We start from the raw sequence: 18141 nt of genomic DNA, 5'->3' as shown, positions 1-18141 counted from the left end.
TTAGGGTCATCTTAATAGTTACAATAACTCTAGTTCTTTAGCCTGTGTGACTACTTCAAGTTTTCTTCTGCTTTAGAAAAAAAAAAAAGGCATTCATCTTTCTTAGTTGAAGTGCAGAAGGTTCCACAGGGACCGGTGAGGAATAGAATCTGGAGCAGGAGGCAAATTAGTGCTGATAAGTGGTCTGATTGGTGTCCTGGAAAGTTTGAAATGTTAGAGGCTCATTACGTAGAAAGTACTGTGACTCAGCGGGCTATGGAACAAATGATGTAAAAAAGGAAATTAATTTGGGAGTGCAGGGGGTGGAAGATCTTGCTTCAGACATTTTTTTTTTTATTGGGGTTAGAAGTTTAGGATCATTGCAATGAATACAGGAAATGATGATTCTTGAGGAAGGACGTGGATTGAGCAGTCGAGCATAGAGTTGCATATCTGAAGCGTGTTGCTGATCCAGCCATTGCCCTGAGAGGCAGTGAAGCAGGTGGCTGATCTTGTAGCCGGACACCTGTGCAATGGGCAGTGCAGGCACATGGACACTCAGCTGGCATTTGGAGACTCAGTAAGTTGCTTGGGAGGATCACTCACAATAGAACCCAGGAGCAAAGTGGGAGATGGGTGAACCACGCTGCTGACTACTGTCCTTCCCAAAGTGGCTCCTGGCAGAAGGTCAAGCTCACACTGAACTGGCTAAACGTTCTCTGCAGTTTGGAATGATGGAGAGTGAGTTGTTTTGGCTGGAACTAGATGAGGACAGGTGGTGCCACCCGCTACAAGTGGTTCCCTTCCAGTTGGCTCTAGAGCCACCGTTCTTGGGCTTTCTGCAGTTTGGTGGGGTTGGAGGGGAGGGGAGGGGAGGGGAGGGTGGAGGTGGTGGAGGAGGCGGGGGGAACCTGGAGGCACTGAGATTGACCAGTAAATCATGTTGGGCTTTCACAGGTTGGCAAGCCCGCTCACAGATTGCAGCAGATGCACTGGCATTGAGAGATGGTTGTAGAAGGACACGTTTGCATTATTGATGTTCTAGGATCCCTGTGGGGGATCTCTTTCTACTGCAGACACCTGAGATCTTCCTGTGCTTCATCAAAGTGACAGAAAGTGTTTGTCCTTTTATAAGGCTGACATTCCTTAGAGCCAAGAATCCTGATCAGGTACCCTTGAAAAACCCGTTCTTCCTTTAGTTATCTTCATGGTGGACAGTCCCCGAGCCCACCGGTCCATACTCAGAATCTGCCTGGCAACCACCTCTGGGTCTTCATGAAGTTCACCCACAGCAAGCCAGGCAGGCCGGCTTTCTCTGAAGCAGGAAGATTCAGATAGGTTGTCTAACCCAGTGGTCGGCAAACTCATTAGTCAACAGAGCCAAATATCAACAGTACAACGATTGGAATTTCTTTTGAGAGCCAAATTTTTTAAACTTAAAACTATATAGGTAGGTACATTGTTATTAACTTAATTAGGGTACTCCTAAGCTGGCCTTTGCTAAAAACTCAAGGGGCCAAAGAGCTGCATGTGGCTCGAGAGCCGCAGTTTGCCGACCACTGGTCTAAACCATTCTTGCAAGGCCTTGTCATGTGTGGAAGCCATATTTCCCAATGGTAGCCCAGTACGTGGATACGGTTGTGGTCAGTATTGGAAGAGTTCTCTTGTCGGAGCCCCTGTGCCTAAGAGCAGGGTGTTGTGGGCCAGCTCTCTAGCCTTGTCTCTTTATCAGCTGGTGAGACAGGATTCCTTGTTTATAAATGCCTGGCACGAAAGGCAGGCACAAGGGCCATGGCCACCCCTGGAAGGAGAGAGACGGGGCGGGCAGAACTGACCGTGCATACTTAGTGATTCTACTGAGTAAACTCGGTCTCCACCAAGATCTGTGCCTGGCTCTGCAGGCCGGCTGAGGTGTGGCTCTTGCTGGAGATCCTTAGGATGCCGTCTTCCTGTTGTTCTTGGCCATCTTTTTGCTCCCAAACCTAAAGTCTAGTTCCATAGCAAGGACAATGAGACATGCCATGCCCATTCCTGAGCATTGTGGGTATCTTCATTGGCCAGACACTAAGCCAGGCCTTTTGCATAAACTATCTTTGACCCTCACTGTGTCCCTCTTCGGTGGGGATTATTTCTGTATATTTCTGTAGTACCTTGGGATGGGAGGGAGAAGCACGGGGTGGGGTGAGTGGGAGATAATATCCCCAGGGAGTAGGGTTGCTGTAGGGTTAGGAGGTCATGCCCCCGGAGGGGTGAACTGAACAAGGACAATCAGACTGTCTGGAGTGTCTTTGGGCTTTAGAGGAAGATGCCTTCTGGCTGGAGCCGGAATCCAGGCCGATTCTGTTTTCCCACTCACAGGACCAGGCAACAAAGAAGTCTGCAGCCCCTTTCTACAGGCGAGAAACACAGCAAAGCAAAGCCCATAGCAGTGCAGTCCTATTCATTCCAGTGAATGACCCTCACCTACCACCGAAGCTGGTGTCTGGCAGACTTCTGGCTCTTGGAGGGGAGCAGATGAGAACCATCACCGTCTGGCAAGGTGATGGGTGCCCTCCTCTCTGTTCTGGCTCCCCACATCCACCTCTTACAGCTATCTCTCTTATCCCTGTCTTCTGCAAATTCTCCCTAGCTGCTCCCCTACGGCCCCAGGAGACCCGGAGGTCCAAGGGGGGTTGACTCCAAAAGAGGGGTCCACTGACTGCCCCTGAAGCAGAGAAGCAGATGGCAGTGCTGGGAATTCACTCCACAGAGACCTGCCTGAAACGGAAGTGATTCTTAGGGAGCATTCAGGGAGGGGGGTGGTGCATGATTGCCATTTGGGCACATTTCTGTCTGGATCTGTCGGCTGTTATTTATCTCTGCCGAAATAAAGATGGGGTTTGATTATAAAGGCCTCCTTTATTCACTCGTCCAGTCCCTCAGGCTCCAAAGATGCAGAGATGAATAAGACATTGCTCTTGAGCTCCAACTTGATCTTCACAAAAACCCCTTTGAAGTCAGTGAGTTTAATTTTGCTTTTAAGACTGGGAGCTCAGGGAAGTTAAGCAATTACCCAGAGGTCACTAGGCCAGTGCATAGTAAAGACAGGATTTGAATCCAAGTCCTCTCATTCCAAAGATTTATTTAAAAATTTTACTACAATGACTATCCTATGTCCCCCCCATCTCCGCCTTTGTACTCTTTAGCATGAAGATAAAATATTAAAATAATGAAGCTTTAGGATCACACAGAGTTAGAACTGAAATGGTCCTTGGAAATCACCTGCTCTAACTCCTGCCTTACAGAGGGAAGTGGAGCCCAGGGTGCTGAATGGATGCCCTCACCCTCACCTTGCAGTGAGGTCTGAGACACCAGGAAGTCAGGACACCATGGCCCATCCTCTTTCACCCACTAAAGACTCCCAAGGGGGAAATGTCGAAGTGTGTGTAAACGCATACATGCAGCTTCATTCATGAGCACATGAACAGAGGCATGCAGACCCAAAGGCAACCTCTACTGTGTATGTTACATATTTTTTTTGCTTCTCTGTGCTGTCAGTAAGAGCTGTGAGATCCTGAAATAGCTTGCCTGCAAACCTGGACCTTTGTCTCTTATTCCTCTGGAAAAAACAAAACAATAAGAAATGCTCTCTTATAAGAGTGAATGGAAATCCAAAGGACCCCCACTCTTGACCCGGCCCCCTAGGGTTGTTTTTTGAGCTGAATCCACACTCTGATTTCTAGAGACTTTGCTATTTAAATAACATGTTTTCTTTCTGGAAGGAAGGAATCGCATTCTGCACATGCTCTTCCATACATCTAACTGCAAACACAAAAGCCCCAGGAAAGTTAGTGGATCTTGGATTTGTCCCATGTTTGCTAATTGCCAGAGACCTTGCTATTTAAACAAGAGCTTCTTTCATTGCAGCCTTTGCACAAACACAGCTTTGGAGAGAGTTTATATTTTTAGGCGAAAGTAAATAACTCTACATTATGCTATACTAGCAACTGTAGGTGATGTAGAAACCGGGGTGCTAGGCACAGTATTTCCAGCTTTGGAAACTGTACCCAAATGCTTCTCTTTGTTATATCATTTCTCCCTTCCTTCCCTCCTTCCTTCCTTCTTTCCTTCCTCCCTCCCTCCCTCCCTCCCTCCCTCCCTCCCTCCCATATAACATGCCTTCTAAGTGAGCTGTGCTAATTGCTGGGAATATAGCAAAAATTTCTAAGCTCATCTCTAAGCTCACAGTCTAGTGAGGAACAAAGGTCATGATACAGACCATCACACGGAGAATGAATTATGTCATAGGAAATAAAAGGGACTTATAACTTCCTCTGGGGTGGGGAAAGGAGTGAGAGGAAGCTTCCTGGGAGAGTAATATTTGAGTTGGGACTTCAAATAAGAAACAGAAATGAGCAAAATGAGGAAGTGAGGGCGGTCAGTGAAATTTAAGTTGAGGGAGCATTTTTTAAATGTTTGTAAAAGGGAACGATGCATTGCAAGTAGCTTTATTTGATTACCTGGGGTCTGTGTGACAGGGAAAAGCGGTGAGAGATTAGATTGGGGTGAGAAAGGTAAGGACCTAATTCTGAACTCTCTAGCCTCGAAGGCTGTGCCAACTAAGAGGTTAAAAATTATCCAAAAGTAATCGAGTGCTGAGAAAAGATTTTAAGTACTAGGAGGCCTTACTTTATTTACCTTTTAGAAAAATCATTTCGAATATATTGGAAAGTGACAAGACCCTTTTAGGTTTGAGACAGTGGCTGAGCAAGTGGGGAAGAGGAGGCCAATTTCAGAATATGAAGAAAGCAGAATCGACGAGACTAGAAGATAGGTTCAATGCAGGAGACCATGACGGGGAGAAAGAATGATTTCCAGGGCCCTGGTATGGCGAACTCAGGTGGAGTAAGAGTTTGGGAAATGAAGAACATACATTCTCTTTTGGATCTGTTGAACCCAAGGAGCCTGAGCATCATCTAAGTCAAGATGTCCAAGAAAGAGTTGGCTTTATGAATCTGAAGCTCAGAGAGAGATCTACTAGTGACTGAGACTTGGAAAATAGGAGCATAAAGATAAAATATTAAAATAACTAAGTTGAGACCATCAGAGCAGGTGAGATATCCCAGGGAGAGCATGTTTGTGGGGAAGAGTCTGTAGACCATGGGTATTTAATAGATGAGCAGATAAAGAGGAGCTCACGAAGCTACTAGAGAATAGAGGTGGGGAATAAGGTGATATAAGTCAGGAGATGACAGACTTATAAAGATGAAGTAGGCAGTAATACCCAATGCTGCACAAAGATTATAAGAGATCAATAAAAAAAAAAATCCATTGAATTTAAAAACTCTGGAGACCACAGGCAATCTTTAGGGGTTGAGGATATGTATGTAAAGATATATGAAGCAAAAGATAGAAATGAGCCAGTAGCTAGAAGGGCATGTGAGACTAAGAGAGTTGACCACTCCCACCTGACATGGTATGGATTCTGCATTTGTGACATCAAGTCTTGGGGAAGGGGATGATAGTAAAAACCATGTCATGAACTGGTCCAGCAGTGGGATGATTGGCTTCAGAAAGAAGTTACTCCAAGTAGGTCAAGAGAAAATTCCAAAGTTGGAACTAGTCCTTAAAAATAGTTTCCTGATTCATACCTGAGGAAGAGTTTCTGATTGTGAAATCCATTGTTATGATTGAATTTAAAAAGTCCGGAGACCACAGGCAATCTTTAGGGGGTGAGGATATGTATGTGACGATACATGAAGCAAAAGATAGAAATGAGTTTAAATCTACTGAGAAAAAATTATTTGAATCATCATAATCTTTAGTTAAGACTATCTATAGGGTAAGCAGTGTGACGCGCAAGAGAGGGGAAGAAAGGTGTGTAAACAAAAAAGTTACAAAGATGGGTGGTTTACAGTTGTCTTTAACATTCTTTGGGAGGCTCAGAGAGAAGCTGGAGTTTAAGCTGGTCTCTGATGATTAAGTAGAAGTTAGCCAAAATGGAGAACTATATTGCAGCAGATAAAACAGCGTGTTATACAGTCACTAAAGGCCTGGTGCATGAATTTGTGCACATTGAAAGAAAATTAATTAGGAGAAATACTTTAGAGGCCAGGGAGGGACCGCAGGAAGTTGGCTCCAGGGCGTGTCCGGCCAGTCTCACCCAGTCCCAATCAGAGCTGATCAGGGCTGTCTTGCCCAGTCCCCGAATTGGGGCCAATCGGGGCAGGCTGGCCAGGGGAGGACCGCGGAGGTTGGCCAGCAGGGGAGGGACCGCAGGAGGGCTCCAGGGCTTGTCCGGCTCATCTCACCCAGTCCCAATCGGCTGGACCCCAGCAGCAAACTAATCTACCAGTCAGAGCATCTGCCCCCTGATGGTCAGTGCGCGTCATAGCGACTAGTCGAGCAGTCGACCCCTTATCATATTAGGCTTTTATATATAAAGATGTTAGTATAAAATGACATGATTATAGGTCATCCTGCTGTTTAGTGAATAATTTTAGGAACTTCAAACTAATATTCCTTAAACCACCTCTCTGATCTCTTTGTCTTTCATGTTCACCTGGCCTTTGCGGTCTATTTCTCCAACTTGCATCAGTTTTCCACCTCCTTCCTGAGTGGTCTATGATTTGCTTGTCTCACTGTATTTCTTCACTGCTGCTCACTATTGGCAATCTCCCTCACTGTCTCATTTAATTGGTGTTTCTCGAGCCTTCTATTTATTGCATTTGACTGCTGTAGACAGCCTCTACCTTTCTCTTACTCTCCCGTTGTTCTCTTTTCACTGCATAAAAAGCTAGGGCACCTCAGATATTGACGTATTATTTTTTCCCAAAGAGTGAAGTTATTAACTTCTCTGAAGGGTGTCTGTTTATGAGGGAGACGAAGGGGGGTTGCTGAGGGCAAGGACCTAATAAGGCATCTTGATGGACAGGATGAAACTTCAGGGTGATGAGCATGATGGTAATGATACCTTTGACATCAATATTTGAGGAACCCCTTGAAAATGCAGGGGGATGTGCGAAGGTGCGCGTGCAGTATGCTGAGTGGCAGGTTTTCCAATAGTGCTGTAGCTCCTTATCTGGAAGCTCTCTGAGTTTCAGGAAAATTGGGGCTTAGAATGTCGGACAAATCTCCTGCCGAGTCAGCAAATGTATTCTGTCAGACAGTGTGGGACTTTAGAGGAATTTTGATCTCTGTCTATTGCCTCCTTACTTGACTTGCTTTTTGTTTCAATTTCCTTCCATTTTCACAGGTCATGTATGTTTATTTTCTTCCTCCCAATAGATACATGAAACTGAAAACCAGCCAGCCCATATTTGGGGACCACGGTAGGTGAGACAGAAAAAGAGGGCGGGGTCTGACAAAGGCCTCCTATCATCAGCAGCTTCCAAATGTTGCTGAGCTGTCTAATTTTCCTTCTGAAAAGATAAGACATGTTCCAGGCAGCTGGCAGGAAGCTGATGATGGGTGGGTACCGTGAGAGGAGGGTCGAGAACAGAAGATGCCTTTTTGCGCCTGCTCCTGCCTTCAGGAAGGACTTCAATTAAATCACACCAGGAAGGTTTGAACTCTATTTTTTTTTTTAATACCAGAAAAAGGCAAGGTTCTGTAAGATGCTTGTGGAAAAAAAAAGATTTTATTGCTTAATAATTTTTGCATTAAGAAAATTACCATCATTAACAAATATTTACCGAATCTTGGTTGTCATTCATTGAGAACTCATTCTATACCAGCAACTCTTCTCAATGTTTTACATACAGGGTCCTGTTAAAGCCCAAAACCACGGTATGAAATGGTACTGGATTGAGTGTCCAGAAAAGAAACTGAGGCTGAGAGGAATCACTTATTCCATGTGACTAAGTGGCAGAGCCTTGGTTTCTCTGACTACATTGCATGCTCTGATTGTTCCTCTCCATGGCATGTAGCAGCACAAGGTACAGGCTGTGTCTAACAGTGTAAGACACAGTCCCTATTCTCAATGCATGCATCCTGTACAAATTCTAAATTCGTCACACTTTATTCAAATCTACTAATTCATTAACTCTTAGAAAAGAGGAAAAAGTAAAAATTATTGGAATAATCTTAATCTTTAGTAAAGACTAAGTCCCTTATTAAGATTTTCTTTATGGTTAAAAAATCATTCTATAATCCATCTTTTGGGGAGTTGTCCATTACTGTTGTTGTTCTCGGTGTTTCTAAGCTCCTACAGATGTCTCTCAGCTCTGAGACTTTTGTACAGGGGTCATTGGCCTTTTCTCTCTCCATTCCCACCCAAACCCTCAACCCTGAATCTAAGAGCCAATAACCCTGGCCTCTATTATTAACGAGAAGTCAGAATTGCAAGTTTATGGACACCTGTTAGCTTTGGCCTCTCACACCCACCCTCTTTCTTTGCGGTACTGCAATTCCTTCTTCCCAGTTACAGGGAGTCCAGGAGAGCTGTTAAACAGGTCCTCTGCCTTCCTCTAACCAAGTTCCTGCACATCATATACCGGCTCATCCTTCATCCCCTCTCTTGGATTTGAATCTAAACTGAGTAAAAAAGGGACTAAACATGCTTGTGTTGGTAAGATCTGGAGTACAGAGGACATAGGGGTTGCTTGGACGGGAGTTGAGGCCGTGTGAGTGAGCAGAGGATGAATAAGAGCACATCTTGTGAACAGCTGGGAGGAAGGTGTGACCATGCTCTGAGACTAGGCGCACAGGAAGATGGCTAGATTGGGGAGAGACTATGAGTTTATGCTGTGATTATAAGCAAAGTTGGCCTATGTTCTTTGTGAGCTCATAATCTAAAAGTGTCGGAGAGCATCCACAAGACAAGAGAAGTGTCTCTGTGTGTGCATGTGTGTGTGTCTGTGCTGTGAGCAATGAATGTTAATATCTTTGTCCTGCTTGAAGACGTCGGATGAAAAAAAAAACAACCCACAAAAACATCAGAGAATGAATGAAGTGCTTGAGAAGAAAGCTGAGGATCTGCTGTCCCACCTACACAAAATGTGAAATAAGGAGGGTCCCGGTGAAGCTGTGCTGTCTGTAGTCTATCCTTGGGCAGGGCGGGGGTCGGGGGGATTGTTCTGGGCCACAGCAGAGCTGGTTCTGCATGCATCTGGTAGCAGCAAGAGCCCATGGTGTGTGTACCCCAGGCTGTTTGTCTCCCTGGGAGCTGGGTGTGTGGGAGTGTTTACACTGGGGTTATTTCAGCCCAGGCTGGCAGATAATTAATGAGTTTGTTTTTGAGCCGGCAAGTTGGAACTGACACAATGCCGGCAGGTGCCTTTGTTTCAATCCCTTCCATCCATCTTTGTTGGATTTGCCAGACTCTCCTGCACTCTCTTTTCTTTCTTTACTCTGCATGGAAGGCAGCTGGGAATGGATCTGAAGAAAGACCCTCCTTGGACAATGATAACAGTGAGAATGTCCTCTGTGTGCGTGCCTTTTCTAATGATTGTTGTCCATCCCCAACACATACCCTACCTTCATCATTTATGTCTTCAGTAGAACAAGAAGAGCTGCATTCGAAAGAAATAGTTGCCAGACATCTCCCAGGATGATTTCTTCATTACTAAACTCAATCAGCCTCTCTCTCCCTCTCTCTCCCTCTCTCTCTCTCTTTCTTCTTTATCTTTCTTCATGTGTGTGACAAAGGAGAATAGGAGATTTTAGCCATTATATCTTCTGAGGCTCATGTGAAGCATGGTTTTATAGCTATTTTCTTCTCTTTCTGGGAAACCTCAATGTAACCTCTAGACCCAACCCTACTGCTGTCTTCTGGTAATGCCTTGTCACCACTCCTACCACCACTTTGTTCCCTTCTCTCTTCTCCAGAAGTAGAGAATGGCACAACTATATTGCTCAAGACAGAAACCCGGGGATCAACTTTGGCTCTTCCTATTCTTCATTCCCTACACTTAATCAATTATCAGATTCTGCCAACCATATCCACTTTATAGCCCTTACTATTTTTGCATTTCTATTCCTATAACATTACTTCAAACCAATGTCATTTGGGTTAACATTTTAATTGTAGAATGATAAACTTAACAATTCAGGTGATGGTTATGAAGTTCATATATATCATCATTTATTTCATCTGAATTACTCCCGCCATCCTCTAAAGGGAAGGATTGCCTGCAGTTTTGTACTGCTTGCACTTCCTTAATCCATGTATAGAGGATCTAAAGAAAAGCCCAATCTTTTTATTACCTACTTTAAAACTTTTCAGTGGCTTCAGACTTTGCCCAAGACTGGACAAACCACTTAACATCTAATGGATAAAGTTTGGCCTACAATCCAAGCCCCCTTTCCCTTAAAAAATATTGTACTTTCCTTTGAAAGTTTGTGCTTTATCATAAATATGGCAAGCTTTAATCAGGCTCCTTCCACTTCCTAAGATGCCCTTTGACCCATTCGCACCCTTCCTCACCTTCACTTGGCTAAATTCTACGCACAGTTCATTTCAACTTATGTATCCTGTCCATTGGAAATATATTCCTGTCTCCCCTTAACTTGGGAATATGCCCTTCCCATGTGTTCACAAGTGCACCATACTTACTCACATCGCCATTTAGAACAATGTATTGGAATTACCTCTTTGTACATTGTTTTGAACTAGGTAGTGAGCTCTTTTAGGGCAGGGACTATATCTCATTTACCATTATTTTATTCTCAATACCTATTCGGGTAAAGTAGGTCAGTCATTGGAAGGCTATGAGCAACATAATTTATTTCCACCGGGTTCTCTGCTGGGTACCTTATTTACATATTTATGGAAGCACAAATAATGTTGCTTTATAATTTTCTATGTGCCTATGTTTCCCACTAGGTGGTGCGTCCCTCATTGGCTGGGGCTGTATTATATCCATCTCTGTATACCGCCTGAGACTTAATACAGTTCTCAGCCATAGTAGGCGCCTACTATGTGCTGGTTCTTGCTAGACATTGGAGGTGCTGTGATGATTAAATCCTCATGCTCCCAGTCTTTACAGAATTGATGTCCCTGCTAATAACTAACCTGGAGAAAGAACAGGCTCATCTGTAAAATAAAGAATCCCTAGTTGATGCTGAAAGCTTAAGGCCCCTTCCAGGACCAGCATTCTAGAACTCTAACTCAGCCTACTGCACATCCTGCTTATGACTGTGGGAGGAAAGACATTGGGATGTCTTGCTCTTTGCTAATAGCCACTCTGTGTTGCAGCCTCTGCTCCATTCCCTTAGCTGAGACTGGTTTGCGGGTGAGAGGTGAGAGGTCGAATTCTGTTGCTCATATGCAGTCCCTCTTTTTTTTTTTTAAATATATTTTATTGATTTTTTACAGAGAGGAAGGAAGAGGGATAGAGAGCTAGAAACATCGATGAGAGAGAAACATCGACCAGCTGCCTCCTGCACACCCCCTACCAGGGATGTGCCCGTAACCAATGTACATGCCCTTGACCGGAATCGAACCCGGGACCTTTCAGTCCACAGACCGACGCTCTATCCACTGAGCCAAACCGGTTTCGGCTGCAGTCCCTCTTACACTCTACATCCAGGCAGCCTCTGATGGTAGACCTGGCAATCCTTGGAAGGTTCCCATGGAAGGTTCCCATGGAATGACTATTTTCAGCACCACTCTGTACCAGGAGCCAGAAGTGAGCAGAAGTGGGAATTCTTGTTATTGCCAAAGGTCTGGTAGTAATTTCAGTAGTCTCAGAGAGAAGCTGAGACTCTTAATTCTCTGTACTTTTCTTTGCTGAGTTTGAAGACAAGCACAGTCTTTCTTTTTTTAAAAAAAATAATTTTTAATTTATTTCAAAGAGGAAGAGAGAGGGAGAGAGAGAGAAATATTGATGATGAGAGAAAGTCATGGATCGGCTGCCTCCTGCACGCCCCACACTGGGAATTGAGCCCGCAACCCCGGCATGTGCCCTGACCAGGAATCGAACCATGACCTCCTGGTTCATCGGTCAATGCTCAACCACTGAGCCACACTAGCCAGGCTGAGCACAGTCTTTCTTAATCCTGCCATTGAGAAGAATGCCTGGGAGTGTTGGCAGGAGATGGTCATGTGAAGCTTCTCAAGATCTTGATAAACATCCCTAGAGATTAAGAGGCTCTCCATCCTGAACAGACACCCAGAACCTGTCCCCCTCCCATTTGCTATGGACCCTAAGAGCACCCAGAAGTTTAATTAAGCTACACCCTGCATGTCCTCTTCTCCATAGGTTACCCGTGCACCCTTAGAGCTTGAAGTTCTCGTGTCCCTTTTCTGCATAGTACCTCATGCCTCAGTGTCAACCGCTCGGTTACCTCCTGGGCTCCCCGGAATAGATCTCATAGCAACCAGGCTGGGAAGCCAAATTCTGCAAATCCATTCAGGGAAAGAAAAGCCTTTTAACGTAATTTCTTCCTCAGAATTATTTATGTGTCTGTTTTTTAAAAAGTGCTCTTTTACCCTTGCAGTGTCTTCTAAATGATGTCAGATGTTACAGATGTCACCCAGTGGCAGGATTCTCAAGTTGCAGGCTGCTTAATGCCTTGGAAAGAATGTAAGGCCGAGAGCTGAGTGAAGTGCAGTGGTGGAGAAAGCTTATTTCCAGGGTCCAGCTTCCCCAACCCATCTGAATTAGGGAGACCATGAGTCATGGCGGCTGAGCAGGCTCTAGAATGGATGGCTCCCTTGATTGCTAAAGGCAGGCCTAGGGAGCTCCATTTACCACAGTGCCTTCCGGTGACCTGCTTCCCGGCAGGCAACTACATGGATGGATGGAATGGAAAAGTCTTGGGATCTTTTTTCTCTTTTATGATTTGGGTTAGTGAGGGGCCTTTGGGCTGACGTGTATAATCTTTAATGATTATGGGTCAGATTTAGTACCTCTTTCCTCCTATCTTATTACCTGTGCTTTTCCCAGCCTGGTCTGACTGCTGGAGAGTGAACAGTGGTGCCCCAAAGATTAAGCTGTTCTCCTCCATAGAATGGGGATAACAAAAGCTTTTCTTCAATGAGTTTTTGAATAAGTATTTTAGTAAAATTGGGCAGCTAGAGCAGAATGCCATAGATTGGGTGGCTTTTTTTTTTAATTTTAAATATTTTTATTGTTCTCAGAGAGGAAAGGAGAGGGAGAGAGAGATAGAAACATCAATAATGAGAGAGAATCATTGATTGCCTGCCTCCCATACACCCCCTCCTGGGGATTGAGCCTGCAACGCAGGCATGTACCCTGACCTGGAATTAGAACCGTGACCTCCTGGTTCATAGGTCAATGCTTAACCCCTGAGAAATACTGGTTGAGCATTGACTGGATGGCTCTTAAACAACAGAAATGTATTTCTCATAGTTCCGGAGGCTAGGAAGTCCAAGATCAAGGTGTCTGCATATTCACTGAATGTGTGGTGAGGGCCCACTACCTGGTTGATAGACAGCTGCCTTCTCACCATGTCCTCGCATGGTAGACGGGGTGGAAGAGCTCTGTGGGGTCTCATTTATAAGGTCACTAGTCCAACTCATGGCCTAATTACCTCCCAAAGGTTCCACCTACAAACAGGATAATATTCGCGGGTTTCAATATAGGAATTTTGGGGAGACGTAGACATTCAGTCCTTAACAATAAGTCAGAGCACTTCATAAGATGTGTTTCCTCAGAGGTAAGATGTAAGACAGTTTGCTACCTCAGAGTTTCCATCATAGCATTCATTATCCTCTGAAATTAGCCTTTTCATTTTTATTTGTTGTTGATTATATACCTTCCCCCCCCCCCAACACCCATAAAAAACGTAAAATGTAGAGCCAGGCAATTCTGCATTTCCAGATTGTGACTATGATGGAGTTGGTTGTGGCAGAACAGTGCTTTTTTCTGAAAACAACTTAAAATTTCAATTAAAAACATCTATTTGAAGACACCAGAAACATACTAAGGCATCCAAAATACCCTCAAAAGGGAAATCTCTGGGATGTGATTCACAGTCTGCCACTCTTTTTTCCCTTGGGATACTTAGTGATTCTGGGATTGAAAATGGGGCTAAGAATGAAGATGAAGGTTTTCGGTAAGGACCACTGCTCAGAGGCACAGAAACCAGCAGGGCATTTGGCAGAGACACAAAAGTTAGCGATTTGAGAGAAGAAAAGGCTGAAGAATAAAGCTTAAAATGTGGCCAGTTTTTGCTGAAAACACTTGCCAAAATCTTAGATTTCAGGAGGCCATGAAGCCTTAGCAGAAAGCCTTTGCAAAACAGAACACAGACGTTGCTTATCCTAGAATATAAAGGAAGCGAGAATTGGAGTCCAGGACACAACCAGTGTTCACAGCACCTGGTGGAAACTCCAGGCAAAGGTATCCAGAGCCTGAGAAAAGCTGTAATCTCTCCTTAAAGAGATGTGTTAATGTACCAGCTCCACACTGCCTAGCAGAGGAAAGGGTAAACCATTTCAGGAGGAATATAACATCGTTTAGAGCTGCTATAATTTATTATTTTCTCGTGTCATACAGCCAAAAATATTGTCAGGCATGCCAAGAAGCAGAACTGCAAACCAAGAAGGAAAATAAACAACAACAAGTAATAGGTAATTCCAATATTCAAATAACCTCTAGGTCTTTAGCAAATAAGTACTTCAAAAACAAAACAAAATGCTATAATTAAAATGTTTAAGAAAGTAGAGGAAAATGAGGGAAAAATGCATTTCAAAAGAGATCTTCAAATTTAGTTTTAGCCTGGCCTGTGTGGCTCAGTGCTTGAGCATTGACCCATGAACCAGGAGGTTGGGGTTTGATTCCTGGTCAGGCACATGCCGGGTTGTGGGCTTGATCCCCAGTGTGAGGCATGCAGGAGGCAGCTGATCAATGATTGTCTCGCATCATTGATGTTTCTATCGCCCTCTCCCTTCCTCTCTGAAATCAATAAAAATATATTTTAAAAAAGAGAAGTATTGGAGCTAATAATTTCTATTCAGATGTAAATAGTTAAGGATGTATGTTGTAACCTCTAGGACTACTTTCAAAAGAAGTATAACTACTAGGCTAATAGAGGGGGAAGTTGATATAGTAAAAATTTATTAACCAAATAATAAAAAGAAGGAAAGCAAGAAAGTAGAGAAAAAGAACATAGATCAGTCAAATAGAAATAAACAGTAATCTACATTTTTAGTAATTACATTTTATGTCAATGGTCAAAATATTCCAAGTAAAATATTAAAACTGTGAGACTGGAAATATACTATTACAAGAAATGTACCTCAAATATATGATCACACAAAGTTTGAAAATAAAAGTTTAAAAAGATGAAACATGTAAACAGAAGACTCAAATAATTATTGGCTCCTTTTACACACTCAACAAATTATTGTGGGATGAGTACACATTATTCTTATTAAAATATGGATGATAGTAAATAATCCCAAATATCTTATATGGCTGCATATAAATGCATATTTGATTTAAGAATTCATATTTCTGTGTCAGTGATAAGAGATAACACCCCTAAGATGAAAACCTTAATATTGATATTTCATAAAGTTCATAATGAAAGGAAGTCTTTTTTGATATTCATGGGATTGTACTGTCTACATATTTGGCTATTAAAGTTGTTCCTTTATTTATTTTTAATTTATTTTTATTTTTTAATATATTTTTTATTGTTTTTTTTTACAGAGAGGAAGGGAGAGGGATAGAGAGTTAGAAACATGCGTGAGAGAGAAACATCAATCAGCTGCCTCCTGCACACCCCCTACTGGGGATGTGCCTGCAACCAAGGTACATGCCCTTGACCAGAATCGAACCTGGGACCCTTCAGTCCCCAGGCTGACACTCTATCCAGTGAGCCAAACCGGCTAGGGCTAAAGTTGTTCCTTTATTTACTATCATTTCCAGTCCATCATTTATTTCTGCTTGATTACAAGGTCTGAAAGGCAGGGGTTAGGTTTAAACTAAATGCCAAGGATCCTGGACTGCTGATTATCACTGATGTCTAAGGGTGTGATAAAGATGTTAGATACATAGAAAATAATAATAAGTGAGGAGCCTTTGAAAGAGTGACTGCGTATGGAAGGTGACCTGGGAGAGTTAATGTCTCTTGGTTTCTGAAAATATGTAAAACTCAACTAACATTTTCAAGTAGCGCCAGACAAAATTTTTATAGTAGTTTAAAACTGCACATCCAAATTTTGTGACTTGCTAGATGGATTGACCTTTAAAATTAATTTCTAAAAAGGCAGACAATGACTCGTATTGCTATCATTACAGAGTAATGTATCCAGGGAAATTCATCTAGTAACTTGTCAAGAAAATTTACCTGGTAATTCATTCCTCTTCACAGAAGCTTTTTCTTTTTCCCGTTCTTCATTTCTGATCCAGTCCCATCCTGATTGATTGACAATAACCGTAGGGATGGTGGGGGATGCTTTGGTGGAGGTCAAGGATTATGAACTGAAAGTCTTAGGTATTAGGATTGAGATTTTAATGTTCAGGAAAGTCAAACACCACGTCTCTCTTCTACCCTCTTACTGTCTCCCACCTTCCCCGACTTTCCTTCTCTCTAGACCTTTCTCTCTTAATGTTTTCGATATTCAAACAACCCAGATACTGTCTTCTTTATTAAGAACCGCTCAAATCTTTTAAGGTCAATGCTGCTGTAGACCAATGGCAGTTCACTGGTGAGCAATTATCCACAATGGCGCTGGTGGTGAGGAATAAGTCACTTGTGGGTTGAGCCAGGATGTAATTTACTGTGCTCTCACTTCATGGATTAATTGTATACCATTGGCCTGGACGTGACCTTGTCTTTAAAATAGTGTAGCGCCAATAGCAAACAAAAGAACAAGGACTATTTGCGTGAGCTCTGCTAAAGTCACGTATTGAAAAAATGTCCTCTTCCATTATTTGAGGAACATCATAAACAAGTGCTTCTCAAGCTTTAATGGAAATAGCCTACAAATTACCTGCAGACCTTTCTAAAATGCAGTGCCTTCCGATGCTGCAGGGCTGGGCGTGGGTTCAGAGGCGGCACTTCTAATAAATGTCCGGGTAATGCAGATGTGACTGGTCTTCAGACCACAATTAAAATAGGCTTTACACCAGGGGTTCCCAAGTTTGGCTGCACATTGGAATCAAATGGAGAATGTTGCAAAATATCCATGCCGGGCACTCACTCAACAGGAATTAAAACAGAAGCTCTGGGTAGGGGCCTTGGCATCTCGTAAAATTCTTTCAGTGATAAATACAGGGTTTAGAACAGCAAATATAGATCCTTTCTCCAGAAAGTTTATAATATGCCATTTTTACTTGGGATTTCTGGGACTCAAGGATTCCCGAAACCAATGTATAAAAACAAAAATTTAAAAACCTATGCTTTAAAAGAAAAATCTCTTAAAGAAATGGTACAGGGCACCACCTAATATATTCCTCTTATTAATTGAACTGTTTTTCCCTAAATTCCATATATTCCTTCCATTCAATGTGACTGCATTGGAGATGGGTCATTAAGGAGGAAATTAATGTTAAATGAGGTAATGTGGGTAGAACCCTGATACCATAGGCTGTTGTCCTTATAAAAAGAGGAAGAGATGCTAGGCATGCACACACGGGGAAGAGGCCAGGTGAACACACAGAGGGAAGCTGGCTGTCTACAAGCCAGGTAGAAAAGCCGCAGGAGAAACCAAACCTGCCAGCGCCTTGATCTTGGACTTCCAGCCTCCAGAATTGTGAGAAAATAAACTTCTATTGTTTAAGACACCTGTCTTTCATAGTAGGTCTTTATTAAGTCCAGTCTGTGGTGTGTTGTTATAGTAACACTAACAAACTCAGACAGATTTTGCTACCTAGCAGTGGGGTGCTGCTGTAACAAATACGTAAATATGTGGAGGTGGCTGGAAATTCTGAGGCATTTGTTAGAAAAATGGCTGTCTCAGAAAGAAAAAAAAAACAACTATGGCTTTTGTGTGAGTGGATTTTAATTTGATATACAGGAAGACTACACATTTTTTTAAAGGAATTATGTCAGCCTGAACTCAAAGGAACAGAGGCAGTATCGAAAAGCCTTTACACTCCCAATCTTTCTATGAGCACAAAGAAAATGAGAAGTCTATTCAGTTTAAAACAAGGGCTATTTCTAATGGAAATGAAAAGAAAATTCCGAGGATGGAACCAAGAGTCCAGTCTCCTTGTTCTTTTTGCCACCTGCAGTCACCTTGTGGCATATTTCTTCCTCATTGTG

At 43.0% G+C, this 18141-nt stretch overlaps 1 non-coding gene across 1 annotated transcript; it reads right to left on the bottom strand.

The window, feature by feature from the left end:
* Positions 1-17538: 17538 nt before the first annotated feature.
* Positions 17539-17621, bottom strand: MIR9221 (microRNA mir-9221). The gene is given in 1 exon segment (NR_128928.2): positions 17539-17621. It is a non-coding gene; the product is annotated as a microRNA mir-9221 (primary transcript).
* Between the last annotated feature and the right edge of the window lie 520 nt (positions 17622-18141).

Source organism: Eptesicus fuscus, chromosome 23, assembly GCF_027574615.1.
Source record: "Eptesicus fuscus isolate TK198812 chromosome 23, DD_ASM_mEF_20220401, whole genome shotgun sequence".
NCBI classification, from domain to species: Eukaryota; Metazoa; Chordata; class Mammalia; order Chiroptera; family Vespertilionidae; genus Eptesicus; species Eptesicus fuscus.
Note: the sequence above shows the minus strand (reverse complement) of the source record. Positions and strands in the feature narration are given on the sequence as shown.